Below are 14,341 nucleotides of genomic sequence, written 5' to 3' on the forward strand. Positions count from 1 at the left end.
CTTGCCCTCGTTCACTGCCAGACCCATTTGTGTTGCTTCCTTGTCCAGTCTGGAGAAAGCAGAACTAACGGCGCGGGTGTTGAGGCCAACGATATCAATATCATCGGCATACGCCAGCAGCTGTACACTCTTATAAAAGATATTTAGTTCTGCAGCTGGAACTGCTTAATATTTTATTTTAAATCACAGGAAAAAATGTTGCTAAACACAATTTTAATTATTTAGTTAAATGTTTATTAACAATGTTTTTACAGTTATTATCGTGAATCATATAAATAATTGGGTAGTCGAAGAAGTCTTTTCGTATTTTGTCAAATGATGTCGTTGCGGTCATATATCTCCAGTGCTACCAATCACATAGAGTATTGTAAAGGTGAGATTCGCTTCATTTAACTTAAAAGAAATTAAATTCGGGGTGTGAAAATTAAATTCGAGTGAAAATAATGAAGAAATTCGAAATTGCGGTTTACGCTGATGAAAGTTTTCCAATGATAGAATAATGTCTCTAGCGGAAAAATGGCAAAAAGTAGTTGACCAAAATGGTATGTACATATTTAATTATTTATTTATTAGTATAAATAAAAAAAAAAAATATGTTGAAGTTTTATTAGAAATACGAAAAGATTTTTTCGACTACCCAATAAATTATTTAATCTTTTAGCGTTATATAGTATAGCAACCCTTCAAAAACCTACTAATATTTTCCTCAAATTGTTATCCCTAATAAATATAAAAAGAATGTGAGCGCAGCCTCAAATTTTCAGCTCGGAAGTGTTTATTTTGTATCTGGTATAGTATGTACATATATGTATTTATGTTTACTATGCCAGACACTGTATGTAATAAAATCTTTCCAACGTTTGCGGAATCATAATTTATATTCAGCGCACATGTAAACTATAACATATTTTATGAAAACCTATTTTACTCACAAAATTCTGAAGCCTTGATATTAATTACCTTATTTCGAGCGCAAAATTTCAACATTTCCGAAAGTTTGCAGTCGCTGGAGAACCACACATGATTTTGTTTATATGTGTGGCATAAAAAATCTGTAAAGTGCTTTTAGTATTCTACCTGGCCACCGGCCTGAAATTACTTACAATTATGCGGCAAATGGCCAAGATGTGCACATGTTGAAAATCGTGCCAAAAATGTTAGAAATTTGCGTTTGTGACCCAAATACCATGAGCACTAACGCCGCTACGCATATACTCGTACTATATACATTCATACACATGAACAGAAATGTGGATATATGTAAATATGTATGTATGTACATACGGTCCATGTTTAAATTTTTAGGTTTGTTACAGCGTTCTATTACCTTTTTGGCAAGCGTAATTGTTCGGTCGAATTGTCTTTTACGGCCAGCACAACCAAAACGGCGAAAGAATATAAATGTGCATGCGACTGTGCGTGTGCCAAATAGGAAGAATTCAACAATGTTGCAAACTAAAGTTGCTTGCTTACAACTTCTACAGTTAACGGCCATAAAAGTGTCAAAAAATTAAAATAAATAAATGAAATTGACAAATTAAATTTAATACATTAAAAGTGATGAAATAAAAGAAAAAATATCTTTTAAACTTTTTACTTTGTTTTCATAATAAATAGTAATTGCTCAATTACAAGCCAAAAATGGTGGCGCTAGAGTGATGAAAATAGATACATATGTGGCACAATATGTAGTATAGAAATACATACACATAAATATACGTATGTATATGTGGTATACATATATACATTGTACATATATACCTATGTACATAGATATAATATATAGGCACTCATATCTTCTGATAGCATTATTTAAAATTATCTCAGTTATTCAACCTTTCATTTATTTATTCTTTATTAGCTCCATAGATAGATATCAGCAGGATAGTTAAATCCATTAAGTGAGCGTTTTGATGAATATATAAAAAACGTTTCTTGTAATGCACAACATTCAATGGATTTTTCTTGCTAACAAGCTCTTTAAGAAATATATTAGAAATTTGTTGAAATGATGCTGGGTCAACAACCTCAACGTTTCACAAAAAAAAACAAAAAACACATAACAAGGCACGCGAACTTAACAGCAGCGATAACAAGCGATGTAGTAGTAATGCTACTACACAACAACAACTCCAACAGTATAAATGGGATCCAAGAAATGTAAACATTCGGTTCTGCTATTCAATCTACTTTTAAAGACATACCCGCCGGCGCATATTCTTTTACCTGCATTCATTGTACCTACAATCACACTAAGCTTATACCATTCATGTACAATGAGAAAAGTTTCATTGCCTTCTTCTTCAAATTAATTCTACACATTTATTGCATTTGCTATTAAGGGCGATACGTCAATTATACAGATATTCTCACTTTTCGATACCATTTATGTAGTATGATCAATTGCAGCAAGCAGCTCTACATTTTCGCGAAATTTCTATCTATTAAGCATTATTTTGAGTTTCTAGGACAATTTGAGTAATTGTGTCAAGAGCAGTACTGTTTTTAAAGTTACATCTAACTACAAAATCTATAGGCTTAAATATAAATACTTCACAGGAAACCGTATTATACTGATATTTTGTTTTATTTTGAACTATTTTGGATCCCTTCGAATTTTATTTGGAAACCAAAAACCCAAAAAACTTAAGTTTTAGTTTTTTAAAATGCTATACACCAAGAACCAATAGTCTGACATCTGCAAAATGTTTTTTAAATATATTTTGAAGGTTAGGCCCAATCACAAAATATAGGAATTCAAAAGAAACAGCATTATACCCACTTTTTTTTATTTTGAAAAAACCTGTACTCCTACGAATTTTATTTGGAGACCAGGGTATATATGTGTTTACATCACAGTTCTTAAAATTTTCGGATGTAACGTCTGTTTTTAAACCGTAATTAGTTCTGATTATTTAAACGAAGTATTGTTCTCGACATATTCTGTCATCGAGGGTATATAAAACATATGCATAACTTCACTCATACATACATAGCATTGTATATCAGCAAAGTCTTAATGAAGTATTTTAAACAGACCACACCGCCATAGGATAGACTATGAAGTCAGGTGTGGTGGCAACAAAGTTATTACAGATGCTAAGCAGTGGGCTGTTTTGGTATATATGTATACATATTTACATATATATGTATACTTCCAGCATGATCAGTTTATTGCATCAGTCGGCATATAAAGTTTATAAGATTAGTTCGAATGCTGGCGCTAGCTGATTTCTTTCTTATAAGTATACACCAACAAGCCAGCTGGTCTCTATAAGCCCCAAGAATTTTTGCAATTCCTTTAATCGGAGTGTAGGTAATTTTGACACAATATTATATTATCATATAATGCATATTATACTTCTTAATTTGCGATAGCTTATGGAAATAGCAAAAAATTCAATTTAACCAGCAAAATTTTCAAAACCGGACCACTGTGGCACTATGGCCGTCTACTCTAATACAATACAAAGATTGTTATGATGTCGTTTAAAAGACTCCTCTATGAGGAGTGCGTTTCCAGTAGAAGATAACGCATTGTGAGCAAGTGCTTAGTGAATAGTCAGCGAATTGTAACGTGGTAGGCGGAAATTTCTCTGGAAAAGCATCGCAATGGCAATATTGAAAGGTGTACACAGCTATGGTGTTGATATATGAATGTGTACCTTTAACGCTAGTGATGATGCATATGATGATGTTATTGATAGCACGTATGGAGGCATAAGTTAACTCCTAAAGGACTCTTCCAGTTTAGTTGTCTATTTCTTAGGAAATTACCTGATGCTACTAAATACGCTTAGAATACTGATCTAGTTAATCATTTGATATTAATGAAGATGAAGCATATAAAAAGTCATGTATTTTTATAGAATTTAATCTCAATTAAGTTTGGTTAATACATTGTAGGAACTGTTGCAAACCAAGAAGAGATCTTTGTAGTCCATACATTTGTACATAGGATGTTGCACATGTGAATATTGAATGACTTTGAAAAAAAGAAAAAAAAAATGTTAGCTTCGGTTGCACTGAAGCTATAAAACTCTTCACAAATAAAATCAAGAAAAAATGTGTATGGTCGTTTATGCTATAATAGAGCGATATCTCTTCCGACAAATGAGTAGCTTCTTCTTCTTTACTGGCGTAGACACCGCTTACGCGATTATAGCCGCGTTAACAGCAGCGCACCAGTTGAATCTCCTTTTTGCAATGTGGCACTAATTGGAGACTCAAAGCGGTACCAGGCCCTTTTCCACTTGGTCTTCCCTGGCGGGTACTGCGTCGAATACTAACAGCGCTCGAGTGTTTTCGTCCATTCGCACGACATGACGTTTATCTCGTACTTCTCATCGTTCCATCGAATGCGATATTCATCAATGCCAATGCGCAAAGGTCCACAAATCTCCACACAACCGTTCTCTCAAAAACTCGCAACGTCGACTCATCAGATGTTGTCATTGTCCATGCCTCGGCACCATATAGCAGGACGGGTATTATGAGTGACTTATAGAGTTTGGTATTTGTTCGTCGAGAGAGGACTTCACTTCTCAATTGCCTTCTTAGTCCGAAGTAGCACATGTTGGCAAGATTGATTCAGCGTTGGGTTTCGCGACTGGATCCAAGGTAGACGAAATTAAATGTGGGAGCCTAGTCGCGAATGCGACGACTGTTTGTTTGATGGCAGGAGATATTTCCTCTTGCCCTCATTTACTACCAGACTCATCTTCTTCGCCCTTATCCATTCCGGGTAAAGCAGAACTAACGGCGCGATGATATCGATGTCATCGATACACCTCAGCAGTTTTACACTCTTGTAGAAGATAGAACGGATATCTTCCTTATTTAGTTCTGCAGCTCGAATTATTTTCTCCAAGAGCCGATTGAAGAAGTCGCATGAAAACGATCTGCCTTGTCTGAAACCTCCTTTGGTATCGAACGACTCATAGAGGTCCTTGCCGATCCTGAAAGAGCTTTTGGTGTTCCTCAATGTCAGCTTACACAGCCATATTAGCCAAATTCAGCCATCGGCGCACAGAGGCAGTTCCTTTTCATGCTGTCAAAAGCAGCTTGGAAATCGACGAAAAGGTGGTTGTATCGATTCTCTTTTCACGTGTATTTTCCAGTAATTGGCGCATGGTCAATATTGTGGGGTCTACCTTTTTATGGATTGGGCAGAGCACACTTCAATTCAAATCGTCAGGCATGCTTTCGTCCGACCATTTTCTACAAAGAAGCTGATGTATGCTTCTTATCAGTTCTTTCCCGCAGTACTTGAATAGATCGACCGGCAATCCATCTTCCCCGTCGCTTTGCTATTCTTCAGACAGGTAGTTGCCATTCGAACTTCTTCAAGTCAAGCAATGAGTAAGTTTTTGTAGAGAAAAGCACGTTTGCAATATTTCAGATCGATATTTCAAAAACTGAGGGACTAGTTCGTACAGTGTTTAACACGAAATAAAAGAAAGAAAATTTCTGTAATATTGGCCCGTCAATTGAAAAATTCTTCAATACTTAATATAGTCAAAATTAAGTGATAATACAGCATCACCACAGTTATAAATTGTTATACATATACATATATACATCATCGTATATCTTTTCTACAGCCTCTCAACGCCCAGTTTCAGTTGCAGTCAAACTTGATGATACAGAGGCAACCAACTTTTATCCGCTTCCTATTTGAACACTGCTTTTTACTTATACTCAGTAATTATGGTGTTTCATGCTTTTGTTGTTGTTGTAATTGTTGTGCGTAGTTTGTGCCCTTGTTCGGAGAATAACGTTCGCTCATTGGTATTTAATTTAATTTTATGCCGTTAACAGCAGTAAGATTTATAAATATATAAGTAACGGTGCTGCCACACTGGATTAATTGATATAAGACTCACATTTGTTGTGTTTATAAAATTTCGGACTATTAGAGTTGTTAAAATATTGGTGTCAAATGTCTCACTTCCGCTTTTTTGCTCTTTATTCAATGCTTTATAAAAAGTGTTACAGTGATCGGATTTATTTCAAAAATGCGCCGTTTCATTCGATAATCTGTTTCCATCTAGACGGCAACTTCATAATGCCCCTCGTAGAAGCGCCGTTCGTTTCGTTTTAGCAGCATATCGCAGGCGTTGATTCGGTCCAAAATGTTTTTTGCGTCAAATCATGCGACACCCAAACATCAAGCTTTTTTGTGTATCGAACCTTCTGCAGATGGTTTAAAATGGTTTGGTGACTAACTCCTATTTTCTGGGCGATGTCACGAGATTTCACATGCCAGTTATTTAATCGGTATTCGTCTTCACAGGTCCACCGCCGGCTGGCTTATCAATGGTATCGTTTTCGCCCGCTCTGAATCGTCAAAAACCATTCCTCCGCAGTTCAAGGTGATAGAGTACCATCCCCCAAAGCACCACTAATCTCACGGAACGTTTCACATTTAAAAAATGTAAATAGCTAACTTTGAATAAATTGGCAACTTTGTTGCACGCATAGATGCTGTAAATGCCGTCTTCACTCAATCTTATTTTCCGATACTTTTCTCTAGGTTGTCTTGCCAACGCTCTCTGGTTGTATAATACACATTGACTTTGAACCGGTACTGCTCCGCACAAAGCCGCTCATTCCTTTCGCACACGCCATCTAATATATAGACGTATTTTTATAAGTGTATATAATTTGTAGAAAATGCGAAGAAAATCATTTACAAGTAAGAATGAGCAAACTTCGTATGCAACCGCACACTAGCTCTCTTAAAAGCGCATTAACAGGAACACCCCACCAGAAGTATTATTAATATAATTAAAACGAAATAATAAAGCTTTTCATGATTTTTTGACACTGCTTATACATACATATGTTCCACACTTTGTGAAATATTTTAAAATCCATATCCAATTTTGAGTTGGTCTAAAAGATTTCTACAATATTTTGAAAACCATAAAAAATCCTTATTGTCTCCTAGGTAATGTACCATAAAAGTAGTAGTAAGTAATTTTAACGAACTAAGGTACAACAAAAATTAAATTTTTCAACATTTCACAAGACTTGAAGACCAGATGGATTTGTGATTGATGGGTTGACAGCGCAACCACGGTAGCCACGAGCAGAAAATTAGCGCATTATTGCAAAAGAGATAGAGAAGTACGAGAAAGAAGTAGCAGAGAGGGAGAGTTTAGATGTCGTGACACGTGAAGCAGTTGTAAGGGCACCAGTAATACATAAATTTTAACATTTAAAAAAAGTAAATGATTACTTATGAATATTTTGAGTAAATAGAAGACGATTTGATGAAACTTAAGGAATTTGTTGTTGTAAAATCTCACACTTTTGTGAGTATTACAGCTATCTTTACATTTTTTTTATAATGACATGAACTTGACAGAAAAAGTATCCATAAAATAAAACAAATATAAACTTTAACCATTTATTTGTTGTTAAAACTATTCAAGCTTTCATTAACATTTCAATAACCATCCACATATTTCATTAATAGGGCACAGTTAGAAGGATGAAAAAAAAACGAATTTTCCATAATTTATTCTGAGAAATCTCCGCGAGCTACTCTCCAAAAATTACGGTGACCGCTGTATTTTTTGAACTGTATATTCTTAAATTAAAAAACCAAACAGATTTCGTTAGAGTGATGTTAAATCTAGTAATTAATGGAAGGAATAAGCAAAACAAATTTTTTTGACAAAATGGCGGTTTCTAAAAAAAAATCGATTTTTGATCAAAATATCGGCATTAAATTGCTTTAAAAAAAAAAAATCTATATTGATGAGAAAAAGTTTTCGATTAATTGTTAAAAAATATATTAAAAAAGCTCATGTTGAAATTTGAGACTAATTGGTGTAGCCGCTTTCTAGTAATATTGTTCACCGATCAAAAAACAAGAAAACACACAGAAAAAGTTTCCGTACGTTTCCATAGTTTAAAGTATTCAAAGTTTTCTTTTAAAAAAATTAGTTAGAACTTATGCAAGGCGCCATGGCAAAAAATGGACCATTAACCCGGTATAATAACTTCACCCTCTAGTTAGCTTTCTACTGTACAGATGAACCCGTTTCTTATATTACCTAAACGTCATAAGATCTTTTGGCTTAATTTTATTCACAGATTTACTGAGAGACCGCTAAGCTAAAAAACTAATGTTTTGGAGAAATGAAGTGAATACGTGTCCTCTTCTCGATATCTCGTGATTTAAGTAGGTTGTTAAGTTATAATAAATGAAATAGAAAGAGAAATTCACAAAATTACTTTCCTCTGAAATAACATTCTTTAGGTTTAATGAAATCGGCTTTCTATCTTTCTCTAGTCTACATTTAATACATACTATGAGTTATAATTCGCATGACTAACTGAAGCACTGTCATTTAACTTCGTCTTATACAGTTATATACACGAGTATGTGTCACGAAAAAATTTTAGAAAATCTTTAATTCTTTAGAACATCTGTCTGCAGTCTAGTATATATATGAATAATTTCTGTAAGCTACGAGCAAGCGTCTGCGCTCCAACCGCACATTTTGCCAGACTTGTTCTTCAATGTTTTTTTACTACCAACTCTTGTTCATATTTAAAAGAGGTTTCTTTAATTTCTTTACTTCCTAATACCGCTTATATTTATTTATTTTTTATTTTTATTTTTTTGTGAATTTAAGTGGTAATTTTATAATTGCAACAAATTAAAAGTGGTAAACGTTAATCGTTTCTCATTTTTTTAAATACTTTTAGGCACATTGCTAATGACTTAGCACGAACTCATTTAAGAGTTGACCGATTTCTCACTTCGATTTTTGGAAAGGGGGCTTAGTAAATGCACGGCAGGCAAACTCTACACACATGTATGTGTGAATACTTCAGCGCACAGTTGGGCAATAGACAGCAAGTAGGATTAAGTTGTTGCACTGATGAAATCGGTACACATGCAGATAGTGTTGCTTAATTTTCTGCCAAATTGACAGCAATAAATAATATCTAGGTATCTGGGTGGCCACTATACGCTTACACAGTGACCCAGTTACACTAATGCAGTAGCATGTAATCCGCGCAGCAGCATAAAATCTTTACGAATAGAAAATAAGCATTATTTTACATTAAGGAATTATTTGTGCACCGTAGAACCGGAAGAAAACACATTTATTGGTAACCGTTATCCATTGATTGGCACATGATTGCTTTATTTTCCGCTGCCCTAATTTCACTAGAAATTGAAATTTTCTGTTGAGAAAAGGCTTACTGATATATACATATGTATATAGCTATTCATTTGAGGGTTCAATGTTAGGCACAGAAAAAAAATCCATTTCGAAATAATAAAAAACGAAACGTATGCTTGGCAAAATGGAGCAGCAAATTTTTCGTACTATGTCGCTATGTAAAGTTCACACAGTAATTTGCGTTGCAATACAATGCAGTTGCACAGCAGCAGCTGCTGTTGTAGTAATAGCCACTACCGTAACAACAACAATTACAGGCTTTAAACAAATAGCGCAAAAATCTGTTAAGTAGTTTAGTCGCAAGACAAACAATGAGTTGTTATTGTCGGCTAACCCAAATTGATTGATTTTTTCGTTGTAGTATTTTACAATTATTTTTTTTTGTTCATTTTTTTTCTTCAATCTACTTGGCCAACAGCCGCTACTTGTATACCTTTTGCATTGTTCGTATTTTCGCTATAACAACTGCCTACTACCGTTGGTTTTAACTTAACTATTGTCAGATTGTGATTGGTGTTTTAGTTGTTGTTCTTTTTGTTGTAATTGTTATTGTTTTTGTTGGCAACTACTATGCAATTGAAGCATCCACTAGGCAACGTTGGCAAACAAGCAGTCAACCAGTCAGTCAAGCCGACAAACAGCTAGGTGCACTTGGCCAACCCACTAGTATGTACTCGTATATATGTAGTTGGTACTAATACCTGACTACTCGCCTCCTATAACCACACCAAATATGTAACCGCCTGCTTGTGTGAATATGTTTCAATGTACAGGTATGTATGCACTTGCGTTTGATTAGTGGCTCTCATCATCRTCTAAGCTGACAACTGCCCTGTAGGAAAAAATTGCACAAAAGCGATTAGCCCAATTCCTTTAAACTAAATGAAACAACTAAGGCAGTGCTAAGTTTGGGTGTAACCGAACATTTTATACTCTTACAACTTGCAAAACTCAAAGTTCGAGAAACTCCTTCTGGAAAATATGGGAGTTTGGAGAGTATTGACCCGGTTTTATATTTAGTATATACGCACTCAGAAATATATTGACCCGATTTAACCCATTTCAATAGACAGATATACTATTATCAGGAGAAGATGTTCTTTAAATTTTAATTGACTGATCAACTATAGATACTGGAGTCCACATTTGCGGCATTTGAAGCTTCAACAGTTTTAGTTGGATTTGGTCATAAGGTGGCATACTTTAATGGAATCAGAAGTCCAAATCCCGTATATCCATTGCTATTGTTCTATAAATGAGAAGTAGGCGTGGTTGTATTCCTACTTCACTCATTTTCGCACTGTGACATAAGAATATAAGAAGAATGTCACACATGACCATTAATTCCCCTATTTGTGCGAAATAAGAGCTCTGTACCTTTTTTCAGTGCTTAGATATGCTACTTTATACGTTTTCGGACAATGGCGTTATGTTAGCGTGTCAGTGGTCAGATCCGATGGTTGGAATATAACGTAAAAGAAAAGTAGAAAAGCTCCACTAATATAGGTTTGCCTTCTTGCGGCTGAATTTTCGTATTTTATCTTGTGTTATCATAAATATTCATTTACAGTACAGTCGATTTATAGTTAAATTGAAAGAGTTCTTGTAATCTCAAATGTTAGAAGTGATTTCACATCTCAACTCCGTTTCACTTATTCAACGCAGGTGCATAATCTATGAGAGCATGTGCCCAAAACAGCATTGAAATCCATTTTTTGGACATGATGCTGTTCAATATTTCTATGGTCTTGTACAAAATTCGAGAGAGCTTCGCAAAAAAATTTTTTTAACAAAAAGTGCAACTTTATGACCTTATAACAACTTCTTTTGTTCCAAAATATATGATATGGTATCAAATTCTTCACAAACATGTGTAGTTAACCCAAAGTTGAGCCGATATTATTGGGTATTGATCTGGTTTAGTATCAAATTAGCGAAGATGTCTAAAGAGTCTTCCTTGGAGGATCTTTAAATGACTTTGATAATTTAGCGTAGATTAATTAGTGTTCTTATGGGTAAGCAAAGCTTTTTTAGGCTTCCCATTCTTTGGAACGTTTATTGTAGAAAGTCTACCATCTCATGTGAATCTGGTCTCTATTTCAAAGGCAGTAACACCATAGAACATACCTCTTATCTGACTATCACTTACTAAACTGCTGATAGCTTCACCTGGTATACTGGTGCATCTTTAAGAACAGCGTCTCAAGTCGAATAAAACGCAAGCAGTTATGTCTCATATTGTGACGTTTTGAGTACAAAAAATCTGAACATTTTAAACAATTCGGTGCGGCTGGGCTTTTTCATTTTTATTTGTTTATACAGATTCCTCATTAGCATTCGTTGTGGAATACGAATACATATTCCTGCGGGGCTAAACATGCTACAACAAACGCCAACACTGCGTTGGTCGCCGCCAACACTACCAATTATTTCAAATCTGTGCAATCTGTGCGCCGCTGCCACTGTTATTACTATTATTATTATCATTGTTTTTGTTGTCGTTGTAATCCCAACCGAAAATGAGGTTGTCGTTATTAGCCTGATTTGTTGCAACTTGCTATGAATAAAGCAGCAGCGTTGCCACAATATCCAGCCGGTGAACAATCTAAAAACAACAACCACCACAAGTCCAACATTTTCATACCTGTTCAGTTGTTGTTAATTGTGTTGTGTTGCAAACGAGGCAACGTTACAGTAGCGGTAAGTGCGCAAACATGCTGCAACAATGACAGCATCACACACATTACACGCCTTCTAAATCCAAGCCTGCAAACAGCTGTGTGTCCTCTTCTGTAGAAAACCCAAAAGCAAATATGGTTTAGGGCTGCTTCAAACGAGGCTGCCGCTTGTTCTTCAACGCATTGTTTTATTTATTCGAAAATGGTGTCAGTTTGTTTTCTCGTGAGTAGGTCGCAAGGAGCTACTTATGCGAAAAAATCCTTCAACAATTGTGAGAAAATCCTTTAGTGCAAAAAGTAGTTTACATGACGTACCGCTGAGCTGTTAGCGTAAAACATGAGTTTTAAGAATTTCTGGGAAAATATTTTCTTATGTACTTACATAGTGTAAAAGAACGCCAAAGGCATATACTTAGTAACTGAAAAGATGAAAAGCAGGTAATCTAAATATGTTAGGCATGCGAAAATAGGTATATCTTGACTGTGTTGTATAACAATGTGTGTAAAAAAACTTAGGCAGGAAATCTAGAGCGCTAAATGATGTCAAAAATATAGGTATTTAGATTTAAAAGTAATGGTTAATATTTGCAGTTGCTTATTTAATTACTTACATAGATGTATACAAATGTATTAATCTTCTTGGAACCAGCATCAACACCAACAACAATATCATCTTTGAAATCCAACGCAGAATCACTCTTGCTGCCTGATGTAATAGTAAAGTCCTCTCTCGACAAACAAAGACCAAACTCTACACGTTCCTCATCATTCCCGTCCTGCTCTATGATTCAGGGACATGGACAATGACATCATTTGATTAGTCGATCTTAGGATTGTTCGAGAGAAAGATTTTACAGAAGATAGCAACGCAAGTACCGGATGTCGATGGAACAATGAGCTATACGATATGTAGGGCGACATTCTCAGAGTCAGAGCTTGAGGTTTCTGGTTCAGTACCCGCCAGTGGAAGCAAATGAAGAGGAAGACCTTTTTTCTCTTTTTCCTAAACCTCGCGCTTTTTGAGGCATAATTGCCCTTGTCCTTTTACCACTACATTTTAAGGAGAAACTCTTTGTTTACTCTGCAATGTAGAAATTATAAATATGTATTAGAAAATAAATGTGATTCCGATGGAAAATATTTGGGAATCGGTAGAGCTGTAACCGGCATAAAAATCAACATCATAGTTTTGCAGAATCAGGAGCGTAGTGGGAAATCTTTTTTCGACGTCTCCAAAGAATGACAAATTTAAAAGAATATGCTAATACCTCCATTTTTTATAAACACTTTTAGTAGAATTGCCATCATTAGTATATGCGAATCCAGGTTTCAATTGTGTCATCATCAGACCAATTTCCATGGATGTATGATCAGTTTTCAGAACAGTTTCCCATGTGTTTTTATAAATTTTTCCGATAAATGCAGCAGTTATTAAAAGAATATCGTTACTGAAAAGATCGTTACAGTACTGCCCACTTCCTAACACTGAAAGAACAATTTTGTAATTTTCAGGTCCAATTCTTTGAAAAAAGTACACTTTTTGGCGAAAAGTTAAAAAAGGACAATTTTATCTATTTTCTTCTTTGAAGACCTAAAACAGACTTGATGTAAAATTTTTTTTCTGATTGTGAGTTGCAAAGATCCACAAATCCACATATTCTAGAAAGTATTATTTTAAAGTCCATCGCTTCGACTTCTTGATTTAGTTTTGAGAGATATTTAAAAAACACCAATCCAATTACCGAATAGCAATTCAAAGCCCAATTCAAGGATATTTGCCATCGTTCATCATTGAAAAATCAATTTCTATTTTTTCAGATGCGGCCCTTTTTTAGCGATTTCGTCCTTCCCTCGATGTTGATGGTCCTTCCTTTAGAGTGAAATGATGAAACCATGTTTCATCCATTGTCAAATATCGTTGAAAATGTCGGTTTTATTACACTTGAACATTTCAAATACTGCTTTTTTATCAAAAGTGAGCTCACGCGGCACTCACTTTGCACAGAGCTTTCTCATACCTATTCATCATCATATTCAGTTCAGTTGATATTCAGTTGATATTTTCAAAATGCCTGCTTTCTCAAATAACTTCGCTTAATGGTCATCAAAAATTCAGGTGGATTTAATTTTAGCAACGCCATTTATATACCAGGATGGGTACTTGACACGTTATCATTAAAAAGTTTTTGTATTCCGATAAAGATAGTGGTGTTTAACAGTTAAAACTACATCGGTGGAACTGAATTTAACGTTTTTTCTTATTTACAATGCAAACACATTTTAGTAGCATGTGTCATACATAAATAAATTTAGTTTTAAATTGTGCTGTAATAAATAACATGTGTAAAACTAAAACAAGAATTCATTTTAAACGGTTATGATAATAATAATGAAATGCATCTCACTAGAACACTTGCAGCTTGATTTAGTATGCAAATATATACATACATACAT

The 14,341-nt window shown here is 34.8% G+C and overlaps 1 protein-coding gene across 5 annotated transcripts in view; it reads left to right on the forward strand.

The window, feature by feature from the left end:
• LOC108967235 (protein outspread) overlaps nucleotides 1-14,341 on the forward strand; it is a 142,462-nt gene that overhangs the window by 24,459 nt on the left and 103,662 nt on the right. The gene's annotated exons all lie outside the window — the stretch shown is intronic.

Source organism: Bactrocera latifrons, unplaced genomic scaffold, assembly GCF_001853355.1.
Source record: "Bactrocera latifrons isolate USDA-ARS-PBARC rearing strain unplaced genomic scaffold, ASM185335v1 scaffold_180, whole genome shotgun sequence".
In the NCBI taxonomy this organism is placed as follows: Eukaryota; Metazoa; Arthropoda; class Insecta; order Diptera; family Tephritidae; genus Bactrocera; species Bactrocera latifrons.